This window comes from Temnothorax longispinosus, chromosome 5, assembly GCF_030848805.1.
Source record: "Temnothorax longispinosus isolate EJ_2023e chromosome 5, Tlon_JGU_v1, whole genome shotgun sequence".
Taxonomy (NCBI): Eukaryota; Metazoa; Arthropoda; class Insecta; order Hymenoptera; family Formicidae; genus Temnothorax; species Temnothorax longispinosus.
In genome coordinates this window covers 4,643,490-4,658,629 of record NC_092362.1, presented here as the reverse complement: position 1 = coordinate 4,658,629, position 15,140 = coordinate 4,643,490, and the positions used below count along the sequence as shown (strand labels likewise).

The following is a 15,140-nucleotide window of genomic DNA, read 5'->3' as shown; positions in this document are numbered from 1 at the left end:
TTGTTTTCATTTTGATTTATCTTAGCCATTCACAGTTATCGCTGCTCAACGAGAACAATAAGTACAGCTTGGGTGTTACACAAAATAGTTTCACCACCCTTTAGAAACTTCGCCGGTCGTTTATCCCTTCGGCCTCTCGAAACTTGGTATCGGGTCACCAGCGAAACGCGGATCCGAAAGAAAAGTACATGGACTACGCGAACTAATGGTAGGATCCAACTTGACTCGAGAAGATTAAACGGAGACCGAAAGAGAATCGGAAGTAGAACGAGAATGGAAGCCCGCCCGCAAAGTGAAACAAATCGCCGCGAAGAAGGCCAGACGTGCCAACATAGCCGTTGATTTTTCCTCTAATGCCGCCATAAAAGGGACAGAGTCCTCGCTAACTTTTTTTAACTTGACCTCGCCGCTCTCTCTCTCTCTCTCTCTCTCTCTACGTCCGACTTGTTATTTTAAAAGGAACTTTTACTGCAAGAAAAGTCGCAGGTAAATATTTTCAAAGTCATTTATTATTATGTGTTTTCTCGCCAATACCACATGTTCGATTAAATCGTTATTTAATCACGGCCACGTTGAAGCATATTTCATTGAAAGTGTGTCAAGTACTTCTGTAAAATTTGCATTTAATCTTGTATCGAAATAGTAGAAACCGCAAATGTTGTACAGTTAGAAACATTCGAGTATTCAAGACTTGGTTGGAAAGTTTGAATTTATACAAACTCGACTTCTCCTTTTCTAGAAGTTTTTGAGTGTGTTGACGATTCCATAATTACTCCGGTGCTATTAATTTACTCTCTTTCATTTGCGTACACACTTACTTATTGTCGTAAAAATACTTCATCAACTACCAGCATATTTTTCTTAGGAGTATAATAAAATATTTATCGCATCACAAATTAGCTAGAATCAGGCAACCTATTATACATTCTTTATCTTTGCTTAGTAAGCGCCAGCGATTTGCTAGTCTCGTAAAACTCCTAATTACAGAATACTTTATCTTATGTTTACTGGCAGCTGGCATGGTCGGAACCTTTTCCTTCTCAGAAAGCAATTAAAAGTTTTCGGCGTGTTTTAATGTTTGCCGGAACGAATGAAAACTGTACACATTAAATTAAAGTTTGTAAAACTGGTTAGTAGAAAGTATTTCAAATTATATCGTATGCTTCTTAAATCACGAGAAAATAATAAACAGCTGCATGCCGTTTAATAATTATTATTTAATATTAATATTAAGTGACACGTGCGAAATGAGATCAATTTAGTTTACCTATAAGCATCATATTAACATTTCTAAATTAGAATTACATGTGCGTGTAATGCGTTATTAATAATACGCACAGGCAGATTGCTGTTATAACGGGCTAGAAATATTATCCAGTGTAGCGAGCGTGTGAATCGAAAACGATCAGCAAGCTATGCAAATCTGCTTGTGCAACTTCGCGCGGATTGCGGGCTTATTAACTGTCGAAAATATTTATATCTCCGCGAGATTTAATTTGGCACTATATGCAAAGCGCGTGTACGCCAAATGCGCACTAAAACGCACCGACATATAAAAACGGCGATTAAAATTATTTATGTTCGGCGACGTCGGCGTCCTGCGTCCTCGCGAAATTTGCATTTTATCGTTCGTCGCTTTTGTTTGTAGTATTATCGCATGCTGAAAGCGTCGCGTTGATGTACTTCATTACGATTTACCGTAAATTCAACCACAGCTCTCTCTCCTACCCCTATCTATACGACGAGTGAAATTGGAGGTTTAATATCGAAATTTTGATATTGAAATTAATCAAAATAAGTTTCTGAAATTAAACTTTTACTGTTGCAAAAAGATTAATTAATACTTTTGAAAGCGATTCTTCCACAGAATCACGTTATTTTTTTTCAAATAACATATGCTAAGCAGTTTTTTAATAAAATATGAATAATGCGTAAATTGGAGTGAGATCTGGAATTTAATAAGAGAAAAAATTGTTGTAATATTATAGTTATACTTTTCAAAATTTTAAATCAAATAAATGTTGGTCGTTAATTTTAGTATAAACAGTAAAAATAAATTTATTTTTAATTTACTGTTGTTTTACAATTATAATTTTTTAATACAAATTGTTATTATGTGCTAAAATAGGCTTTTTTACTAGATTAAACTGGCTATAGGTCGTGTGTTCAATAAATTTGCTTCAAAAATATGGAAAAAATATTGTTAAAATTAAAAAAAAAATAGATAATAAACTAACAGTTTAAAAGATGATAGCAGCTGTCCATAAAATAGAGACTTTATATATGAACCGAACTCTGCCAGCATTAATAAGCTTCACGAAATTGGACATAAACGCCTGAACGTGTTACATCCATCTTGCAGCATGACAGCTTCCGTTCAAAGCAGATGTTCCGGTGCATTAAAAGATCTGGCTGTACGACAGCGACGATTATTCGATGGATGGCGGAACCGGAAGTCGAAGATCTTAATCTGCCTTTTAATATCCTGCGTCTGAGAGGACTGCTGAGCTACGATCGCCATTCGATTCGCAGATCAAAGGGAAAACTGGGCGCTTTTAACCGCATAACTCTCGAATGGACATCGCTCATTTTCTCACGGAGATAGCCGGATGAGAGAAAAGTAGCAGGGAAGATCCCGGGGAGGAGGATCTCGCCGAACGGAAACGAAATGTCGGCGGAGTAAAATGCGCGAGGAATTAACGAGTTTTCATAAGTTCTGGTCGCGTCGCATCAAGAAGAATTGATCGCTCTTTCGACTCCACGACGATCCGTTTCCACCAAGTATGAAATTTTTACTTAATCCCTTCAACGCTCGGAACCAGGGACTGTGAAAGCGACATAATTTTGATTAGTTCAAATTTTGGTACTGCAGATCTATAAAAGTAATCTTTACATTCATATATTTGAAATAGTAAAACTCTTTTCCTTTTTTAAAGATAATAAATGAGAGAGAGAGAGAAGATGCAATTTATGGAAAAAATTACTCCGATGAGTCAGAAAAGCAAAACAATTCAAAAACCTTGTAAGTCATTAAAATGTACGCCATTTTGCTTGATAATTGCTTAGTAAGTAAATATATATATGTATATAAAATAACGGTTTGACATTCTGAAAAGATTAACCGGACATATTTCTCCACAGTTGGGGTAACGTATTGTGAAAAACATATGAAAACTTTATGTAATAGCGATAGAAAATGATCTCACTGTAAGTACACTATGGTTTTCTTTTAAACAAAACTATCATGGAACTTGACATTTCGCCTTTTTTGGCGTTAAGATCTGCACTGTTACATAGAAGCAGACTTTACGATTTGTCCCCGTCGCAAGCTTGCTCCGAAAGCGCGGCTGAAATTCGTCTTGTCTCTTGCCTGTCTCATTTGAACCATGGGAGACCATCTAGACGGAGAAAAGACAGAATGATGATGAGAAATCGATCCAAGTGCGATGAAAAGTGCGATGAAAGTTCGCTGTCATTTTAATTGCCTGAGATCCTTTACCATCATTAATTTGAAGAAACTTTAAAGTCGTTTATTAATATATTTATTATAATACATTCACTAGCACTCAAAAATACGATTATAATTCAAATAGGTATACGCGTGTGGTCGACAATTTGATTGTGCAAAAGTATTTCAGTCATACAAACATTGAACACAAAATATTTATAATAGCTGAACGAAATTTGTTTATCCTTTACATGCGGTGCGGTTAAAAGAATTTATTTTACAAAATTACAAACGCAAATAAATGCATCGAAGTGAATATCGCGCGTGAATTTATGCGGGATATCGTAATGCATAATACAAAAGCGTAGTTGTTTGGACAATATAAAATGCGTTACATTAAGTGAGATCTGAACAGCTTCGAAAATACGGACTTAGAATTTTAAAGCCACTTTACGGACAGATTTTAATTCCTAAAGCGCTTTAAACTGTCCTGGAGGCTATTTAAACTTGCAAATCCGTTCATTTGAGTTAGATCCCGATAGTGCTTGTTTCCCTTTAAAAATGCTCTTCCACTCGGAATACGAGCAACGACGGGAGTATTGCATTCCGTTCGCTGCCGCGATTAAAGCAATTATTGATTTCGCATTCGCGTCGGCCGACACGAATTATTCGAAATATCAGCAAATTATTCGAGAAATTTGCCGCATTGATTACACGCGGTTACAGTTGAAATGTGACTGATACAATAGAATTGTAATATTACCAACCATGTTTAAGACGGACTAATCAGTTTGTTAACTCGTTCTCGTATTATTAGAATTGAGAAAAGTTACTTCACACAAGTATTATTTTACTTATTAACAAATATAAGTTACATAAAGACCAATTAAGATTTACTTATTAATATTATTATTATTATTATTATTTACAATTATTTTGCTATGTAACGCTGCCCGCGTTCAAATATTCGTTCTAAATAATTATCATGCTCTAAATTATTATTTTTTTTAATCATACCGTAACATAACAATACATATACGACTTTCTTTTTGCAAAATGTTTTAAATCGTGTTTCCGCGCGATCCGTGTTTAACTCTATCACAATGGTCAGTTTGGTCACCGCGATATCGAGCACAATAAAAATCTCATAGGCATATCGCGTCCATATCCGGGACACGCTACGTTTTTTAACGATCGAGAAGCTATAACACTGCGTCGCCAAACGATCCGGCACCGTGGAAAAATGACAAAAAAGGGGGAAAAAGAAGAACGAAAAGAACGATTGTTCAAAAATTCTCTCGAGATAAACAAGAACTTATAGATGTGCACCTACATACCTACCTATCATATCTATTTCTGTCACTTTTTATCCATTCTAATGTCAGAGACGTATTCAAAAGGCAACATAGGAATTCGATGCGCGTAATAAATGTCGACACTCCGACATTGGGGAATTCGCCTTCTAATTGTTTCGCACGCTGCCAATTTACATCGTTTACAAGCCGTTGCGTTGCCTCGTTGTCGCATTGATCTTGTTTTTTAATGAAATAATTAACATTTTTTTTTTACTCATGTATCTTTCTTTGATTCTGATTTTATACTTTTAGCAAAAAAATTCAGAGAACTTACAATCGGACAGTGTAAAAGCAAGGATTGGTAGAATATTTTCTATATTTGTACATTTAATTTTTTCTGTCAAAACACTTTTCGAAATTTTTTAAATAAAATAAGAACAGGATATGTATATATTTTTTTAAAAAAAGCAGGTTTAGTTCGAAAGATGATACCATACATAGGATCTTCTTCTTTTTCTCTTTAAATTTATCTGGCTCCGGGTAGAAAGCGAAGTCTACCCATGGCCAACAGGTAATGTGTGTTAATGAGTGTGTACATTGTCACTGCCCATACAGCACACTTGTCCAAAAGCGGGACATAAGACGTCTAAAAGATGTCTCTGAGACGTCTTTTAAACGTCTTACTAAAAATATGGCTAAAAAACGTCGAAAAGACGTCTTATGTCCCAATTTCAGACGTGGTGCTGTCTGGGTGTGTCCGCAGGTTCGTTAGGCCCAAAAATTGTGCGGATCAATCCTCTGCGGGACTGTACGGAGGATAAAAGTATATATTTGCTTGCAACAGAACTAAAAAAAGTAGATAAGTACTTGAGGAAAACGCTAAATTAGCTGTTTTCAATGCGTTCACATTTTTCTTTCAAATATATTGATTGTATACAGAATGCTATATGTATAGAAATCAAACATGTGCAAAGTCTCATTAACCGAAGGATAGTCAATGATATATATATATATATATATGTTTAGTACAAATTTCCTTTGAGAATACTCCAAGTTTTATTGCTGCGAACCGGTGTGCGAACAGGTACTTTTTACGACTCCACTACAATATTTTTCACAGGTTTGGCTCGATCCATTTCACGGAATAACAATATTTTCTGACGTTATCGCGAGAGGAGAGAAAAAGGGAAGAGAGAAAGAGGGAAGAAACGAGAAAGAATTTCAGCACCCGGATCTCCGCGTGCGTCTTAATTTAATTTTCACCTGTGCAAATGCCTTTCGGGTATGCGATCTATAGGGAAATAGTTCTTCGTATTATCTTCTTTTTCCCTTTTTCCCTCAGGCCAATCACTTACTTACGAACATATACGATTTCTCGATCTTGTTTGCACTTTATCCCCTATTACATTTTTTGTATAGTCATGTAATACTACATCCTGTAAAACAATATATAAGAATTTTGTTATCAAAATGTGGATGTGCAATTAGAAAATACAAAGAAAATATAGAAGATGTTTATACAGATGTTGATATGAAGATGATTTATAAATGTATAACGATGAGATAAATCTAGAACATAAAATAACAAAAAAAATTTTAAGAATAATAGATAGATTAGATTTTATACCTTTACACTAACAAATTAGCAAAAATACTTGAAGCGTTTACTTTCCGCTATAATACACAGTTAGAAACACGTTTTTTATCAGCAAAAAAGCCAAGTACTATTATTATTACATATTACTATATTTTTATTATTATAACTCAATTTTTGTGTTATATCTTTATATAACTATCTTTTAAAATTCGCACAGGTATACACTGCCGTTTGATATTTACGCTTGCAAAATATAACTGCAAAACAGGAGTTATATATTGCGAAAGATGAACTATTAAAAGTAAAATTAAATTTTCCCCATAAAATCCCTGTTATGTGCTCAACTGCTTTCTCCAACAGAGCAATAGTATACAGAGCCATTTTGCGTTAAAACCCCTTCATGAACCGTAAGTGGACGCTATGCTCCACATAACATCCCTTAATACGATCAACTGCACATAATACCTTAAAAGACACTGTTAGGCGCGGTTACGCCGACAGTATGGGTTATCTAACTCTGAGTTAGCGACTCGTTGTCCCTTTCTGGATTATAGTGCTTTCTATAACATCGAACGGGGAAAGAAAATTTAGTTGAACTGGGTTAGTGCTAAACCGCGTCAGTACCATCGGCCCTTAACAGTACATCGAGGATGCGGGACATGCAGTATAACGCCGCATTGATTACAAAAGCTAAAGGGAGGCTTGCGCTACATCGATATAATCGATATTCAGCGGATAATCGTGGCTTGAACGAGTATCAATTAAAGCTGTTTCGATAAATTAAATTAAGGACTTGCGCGAAATGGTCTATGATATCGATATGCATTCAAGGTATACAAATAAAATTATTTTAGGAAAGGAGGGATAGAAATAAAAGAAACAAAAGTTTAGGAAGCACATGTGCACGCGTGCATGAAATAATTTATGTCATTGAATACACATACGATATCAGCCGTCAATATTTTCATAAAAAAAAAATCGATCCAAGATATTTATAAAGGCTGCGGTCCACTTGACGCTACAAATGCTTTGGAGCGTTTTTCTTTTCCTTCTTTCTTCATTGAAAGAAAAGAGAAGAGGAATACTTCGAAGCATTTGTAGCGTCAAGTGGACCGCAGCCCAAAATAATTATAAACACAAATTTAAACAGACACGATAAATTTAAACTTTTCTAATATATAACAAAAGACATATGAAAAAGTCTCGAGTAAAATTTACTGTAACAAATAATTGCTGCTTTTAAAATAAATATTTTTGTAATAAAGAGATTGCCGTTTTTTTCCTACTTCTACGTATATATACTTAAACATATTGATGACTCTGGAGAATTTAAATGTAGGTACATGCTTAAGATTTTACATTAATTTTGATATTTATTACAGATACATATATACATATATCTGTATCTTTCTGCACAATAAGAGTGTACAAGCAAATGATCCTGCAAAAAACTATCTATTTTTTACAGGATCAACGCGGATTGCGAGAAAAACTTTTTTTTTTTCTCCCGAGAATCAGAGCACATCACCCTTATTATCGTCTGATGCAAGAGCCGTGTACGTAATTTTTCTTCCACTGAATCCGCAACTTCCACGCCTGCAATATTCCGGAAATTCGGAACGCCAGTTCAAGGATTTCGGTGTAGTTTTCCTGGCTTCTTATCTCTAACGGTAATCGAAGATCTCAGCATTGTCTCTGAAAATGTTGATTTCTTAAAAAAAGAACATGTATGTACAGTCAATGTAGTAAAGGACATAAACACGGGAAATAATATATACTTTTGTTATATCAATGCAGATTTTATCCTAGCTTATTTACATAAATTTAATACCACAATAGAAAATAATTGCTCTTTACTTTACTAATAAAATAAAGTAATAAATACTTACTAGATAATCGTAAATGAAAGATTTTTAAAGAAAAGTTAGATGTATTAACTTCGAATCTCTGTGTAAAAATGTAATTTCTTGCTCGCATCTACACTTGAAGCGCATGTAATCGTTATACGTTTAACGCGGTAGATAAGATAAGCTTACGGAACGGTAGTACAAGCGATAAAGGCCGATGAACAATGACAATCCGTCAATCGCACGCGTTATCGTCGCTACGATTCGGTTAGAGTAGATAATGCCACGACGCAGGTAAAAACACGTCATACCCGTCCGTCATTTGCAGCACTGACAACGAAAATGTTTCCGCGGGATCTGCGGCTGATGCTGCTACTTACCTTCCTTTACTGCCACTGCTATGCGCAAAACACCAAGGTATGTATATTCGTCGAGCTTAAACATTTCTATCTTGTAAAATTTCGCAATTGTTTGACGTAATCGCGTTCTTTCCATTAAATCTCACGAATTATATATAAATATCCGTGATGTGTAACTATACTGGTTAATAAATTATAATATTTTTAAAAATATTCAACAAATTTTGTGTCTAATCAATTTTATGTTGGAAAGTGTAAGATATCCATTTTAATCAATTCTTTTAGCTTTAGATTATATAAAATAATTTGGATATATACTTTCTTTGTGTCGTAATGTACACATTACGTTATATTATATATATAATGAGTTATTTACAAAATAATATTAAAGTATTGTTCTTAATTTATTATGTTACAGGAAAATTAAATTTTATATACCTATATATAATATATTTCGCATACTCTATATTTATATTGCCCAATCAAACGCGCTTTTATTAATTATAAAGAGCAGATTGCGCCGCTGGAAATCTTAATTTGCAAAATTTGAAACTCTACTGGATGCTTAATTGAATTCATTTAGGGACAGTTAGCTAAATAAGCATTGGACGGTATTAAGAGATTAGCAATTCCAACGGGGTCGAAATTAGAGCTCCCAGCAGTTATTTCGCCTAGGCATCAAGCCGTGATTAAAATGAAAGTACACACATTTTCATCGGCTGCATAAATATTCTCTCTGACGACCCGACGCGAGTAGTGAAGTTTAGCGGCAGACATGGCGCTAAGTCGGCGCGGTAAGTGCGCGCGTTTGTCGCGCGATTAACCCGTTCACCCGTGGCCGATACTGCATTTTCGGGTCAAATAATGATAACGAGCCAAGTTAAACAATAAGCCGTTCCGCGGAAAAGCGACGCTCTCGACAAAAGTTTTAATGAGGATCGAAAGACGAGTCGCCCTAGCCGCTCGATTTCCCGTCTGACGCGGACAGTCTCGATCTACTGCCTCGGTCAACCAGATACGCTGCGAATTCAAATGCCGGCAATTACGTATACTAAATAGATACGTATAAATTAGACGGGAATGAATACAACAATCGTGATACAATTACAGGAATTTAGATTTGGCTTTTCGCGCACTATGTATAATGTATCATACGTTAATATTAATTTTCCTTCGCCATGGCAAATGTATATCCTTCTCTCTCGCAGAATTTTGATAAAATCCTCTTGTAGCCAGATCTAGATAACTCTAATTCGAGGGTCTCTAAATTTTCCTTAAGAATTTTACATGTGTCTATTAGGGCAGAGTGTTAATTTTAGTATGTGTATTCAAGATGTCAGTTTATTAATATGATAAAAGTGCCACCGATATACATATACAATAGATAAAGAGATATTCGCACACTTTAATTATTCTTTATGTAGTTGTCTTTAATATATACCGTATTTATGAAATATGCAACTTTGCCAATTATGTTAACAAAACGAAACTATTCCACGATATATCTTTTATACATTTGCATACTTATACGTTTACATGTGTAATATATGAAAATTAATAATTATAGAATGTTCTTATTTATATTAATATTCGCGAGCTTCGATTATAGTCAGCAACCATTTCAACTTACGTTTATGCTTATCGATTTCTTGCTGTAGTGATTATCTGTCACGATAATAAAATTTTATAAAAATAAACATTGATAATTTAATCGAGCACTTTCTGAAAAAGGGAGAGAAAGAACCGGGTTATAATCCGATAACGCTCTGCGCATGTAATCCGAAATATACCAATGTTTATTGAACTGCGAGCGATAATACCTGTCATATTTTGACAAAATATAATGGCCTACACGTACGAAAAACATATTTCGAGCGCGTATTGATAAAATGACACGTTTTATCTTTAAAAGATAATACCGAGAGTTTATAATTAAAAAGGATAGAAAATTACACTGCAGAAACAAAAAAGCCTGTGTTGTTATAGAATATCGTAAAATATACAATATAAATAGCGTGTGCGATCACGGTGGGTGAGTCTTGAAGTTGAATTGTTATATTCCTTTGTTTCTACAAATTAAATAAATTAATATCGCAATGTCAGTATATACCTATACATTCCATTATTATTGAAACACAGTTAGCGTGTAATTTACGTTTAAATTCCGTAATTGAAATATTAATCTCCAAGAAGAAATGCGGAGTGATCGCGAGGAAATTAATGGATTTAAAGGATTTGCTTTGAGATGAGCTAACCGTTCTTTAGGTAATTCGACGAAAAATGCATTTAATTTCTTAGCGCAAATCTTTGATCCTCGATTACGGTATCGCGGTTACATCCCAAGAGTCAAGTAACCGACGTAATGCGTACTTTGTACTCTCATCTTTCATCTCGTTTGTAATACTCACGAGGTAGCTTCTCACCTTCTCCATCCACAGTCTTTTTCTCTGTAACTTAAAGGGTTTGCGGGACAAGCGACCGTTTAATCACTTGGTAGAAAGATTTAACTTTCTTTCCTTTAATTAAATCGCCGTTGATTTTTCGGGATACCAAACAACTAGGAAAATGGATGTTTACGATAAACTTTCTAACAATAATGCTACAGTACATTCTAACGTCACGTTTAATTGCATACATTTCCTATGTTTATCACATATAACAAAGATTCTCCTGTTTTATATGTCTTGCCTATTTTCCTACCTTCAGACAGAACAAAACAATGCATAAGCTTTATAATGTAACCGCAATTTCATGACGAAGACGTGGAAAGAAAACAAAGGGAGGAGGAGTCGCGCTTGAGAGAATATACGCGTCCAAAACTGGATTATAAAGTTTCGTTGTGTTATCACTACTTAAGAGATTAACGCCTTATTGCGAAACGCGCGTTGGGAATTCTAATCAATCGCGTTGGTTTGCGCAGAATCGATACAGCACCAAGTAAAGTGACAAGCTAATTAGCTGCGCAGAATATATGCGGGTAATTTTTATTTATAGCTCTTAATCTAGAAATTTTTCTTGCTCTGAAACCTCTTTTCTTACAGGGGAAAAATTAATTGCACTTTATTCACATTTATTGCTATACTTGTTTTAATAGCAAACATTTTTCCAAAAACATTTTATATTACATACCTATAATGTTTTACACGACTCGCAACTTTTACTTTAATAAGTGATTATTAAATAACCTTCATTGGAGACCATTTTTATAACAAAATAATACATTCGCAGATTAATTTATTTTGTTATTTTTAATATTTTTCTTTTTATATTTATTTGTTTTATATATATATATTACATTTCTTAATTATAGGAGAAAAGTGAAATAAGCGATGGAATAATCTTATCAACTGCTATGGCATGCGCTATGTTCTCTGTTCTAATTATCCTAGTTCCCACGGTGTTGTATTAGTAAATATCAATTTTATATATCATAAAATATATATCGCGCAACATTATTATAACAAAAATTTATAAAATTAATTTTGCATTAAATGCGTCCTATATGCACAATTCTGCATCATTTAAATTACATTCCAGCTTTATACTAATTTTATTTATAAATACACACACGTTGTATGTGATACAACGTGTACAAGATACTTATAGCTTAATTTGTTTAATTCAATAGTTTAATTTATGATAATGTTGCGGGATAATTAATCGTATGCTGATAAGTAGATAATTCATAGACTCAATTTAATTTTACAGATTAACATTACACGGTTTCTTAAATAATGCAGAAATAATACTACAAAATACTAATTTTATCGTATTCTATAATGTTATTAAAATGTTATATAAGAGTTCAAAAATCAAGAACTGTTTTTTCAACATATCCATAAAATATGAGATACATTTTTTGTCCAAATTAATCAATATAAATTACTTATTTTATAAAATGCATATGTTATATTTATAATTACATTTTTTCTTTATTTGCAATTAGACGTAAATATAATTTGAGAGGAAAGATCTCTTTATTTATTTGATGAATATTATGCACGTAGTAGTACGCCTTGTGACCAATTAATATGCGTGCACGTGTTGCGACCGCAGAGTAAAGAGTTTTGCTATGTTTGCTATGTTTGTGAGTTTTGCACTTAGCATCCTCTTTTGCCATGAAACGATACTTATGCACCGAGAAACTCGAGCACGCTAAAAAACTCCTTATTTGTATGAGCATTAATAACGGATAATTAGATCATTTAAATCTCAACTCGAGAAAGTATTTTTTCTTACATAACAAATAGAAGTTATCATTGCAAAACCGCTGTTTTCGATAACTTTGATCTTCTAAAAATGAATTATTCTATAATACTTATTGGGGTTTTGCAACTTTAATAAAATTTTAATTCTAGATGTAGAATATATAGACGTGCATTAATATTAATCTTGCAGAATTAATAGATGTATTGTTATTTTTTAAATCTCTCTTCATTTTGGTCAGCTTACGATGACATATATAATATTACTCTAATAAATTAATATTTATAATGTTATAATTTTAATAAAAATGTATTTATAACATGTTAGTCTATCGCTGCAATAAATATTTTTAATTTTACAGCAGATACTGTTCTAAGCAAGAGATTGATGGATAATGGCCGACCATTCACCAATTGAAGTATCCGTCGATCGTATGGCAGACTAAAATTACGATCTGAACTGCGTTGTTAAATAGATACAAATATTCGATCAAATAAAAAATTAAAATATCTGTACAGCCGATTTTTTTTATCACAAAATTGCTATACGCTGCCTTTAATACATGCACTCGATAATCCACGTAAATCAACAGCAATGCGTTGATGTGGGCTAATATGTATTCGATAATTAATTCGTCAATCCTGTTTTGTAACCCTTTGTTAGCGAAACTTTGCCAACAGGCCGCCGTGCGTTAAACCCTGATTCGATCAAATATGAAATATGACTGTGTTCTTTTTATAAATGTAACTCACGTTCATTGCATTGTATTATTTTCAGCACATACACGACATGTGTTGCCAGCCCGTCAGCTGTAATATCTATAATATTTAATGTAGATATATAGTTACCATAAATATATATTTAAATATATACATATATTTTATCAAGAACAAATCATTGTAATTATAAGAGGCTGGTAAATACAATCATTCTTGTGAACACTTTATACAAATGTTAACATTTTATTTAAGTAATTTTTTAGCAAGCAAAAATATATAATTTAAATTAATAACAATGTGTGAAATTTATTCAGAAACATAAAAAAATATAAAAATTTCAACAATCTTTCTTTCTTTTATTTACATATCTGACAATTAATTTTAAGAGTATGTATTTTTATTTCTGACTTCTGATGACTTAAATTATTATAAAAATAAATCTAAAATTCTTTACGCAAAATAATGATGAATCTTGCCTGTAAATATTTCCCTTCCATATGAATCATAACTACAATATTTAATATTTAGTACGTGCCTGATTCGGTAATTAATAACTCAAAAATTCATTACATTTACTTCATGTTGTTAGATTTATTTAATAATTTAGTCCTTATACACACTAATTCTATTATAATCCAAGCTTCGCGATTATGCACTCTAAATATTCTTTTTCCAATTAATGTAAGAGTTGCACATAATAAAGAAAATTTAAATCATTTACATAAGCAGTTTTACAAATTTTGTTTTACAAATACATTCAAACTGTAATGGAAGTTTCATGTTATCACGCCGGTCGTGCGCGCAAAAGCAATCGAAACAAACAAACCGTCGCGTCGTGTATCAACCAAAATACAATCGGTGATAAAGTTTCTCAACGGAGGTATCAGAGAACGCCGAAATAGGCGCGTTTCAAATATTCGCTGAAATTGATTTTGAGTCAGAGGCCAAATAAAAGTTTTAATTACAACTGCATTCAGGAACATAGTCCGTTTCAAATAACCTCTAGATAGTTTTGAATATTAGAAATTTTTAGTTAAAATTCCATTTCTTTTTTTAATTAAAAAGTGATTAAAATTTCGGCAATTCTAAATTTTTAGGCTTTTCTAATATATTGATGATTACAGATTTTAATTATTAAATATAAATTCTTCTGTACCTGATTTTTTTCCAGATTTAGTATAAATATTCAGAATTTTTAATATCTATAATGTAATAACAAAAGTTTAATTGATTTTATTTGGTGATATGTGTTAAAACGAAACACCGTAGGCAATGATAAAACGAGATTCGTCGACCTGAAAAAAAAAGATTTAGCGCGCACTGAATATAACAACGCCCTGAGTATAACGTACACTCGTAAATTTGTGCTACATCGTGGACGCAAGACAATATAAAGCCATACATAAAGCTCTTCCCTCGGTGGATATAGCGATATAAAGTTTAATACGGTCTCAAACTTTCGCGGGTTATGATCAGAAATGCTCAGTGCGCGAAGCGCGAGAGGCACATTCTCAGAAATGCATTGCAAATTCGAAACGCTTCTTTAAGCAGCCGCGGGTTTTACGTTCTGCGAAAGAGTTTATTCGGGGCATTTCGAAGGCACTCTTTACGCTCTGAGAATCCATTACGTGTCATAACTTCGGACGACGACGACAGTGTCCGAAATAAA

General features: G+C 33.3%; 1 protein-coding gene and 1 long non-coding RNA gene across 2 annotated transcripts in view; both read left to right on the top strand.

The window, feature by feature from the left end:
- Positions 1 to 15,140, top strand: part of LOC139813229 (major royal jelly protein 1-like) — a 129,595-nt gene that overhangs the window by 101,361 nt on the left and 13,094 nt on the right. The window lies entirely within an intron of this gene.
- LOC139813245 (uncharacterized) lies at positions 8,448 to 13,267 on the top strand. Its single transcript, XR_011732089.1, has 3 exons — positions 8,448 to 8,604; positions 11,857 to 11,954; positions 13,114 to 13,267. It is a non-coding gene; the product is annotated as an uncharacterized lncRNA (long non-coding RNA).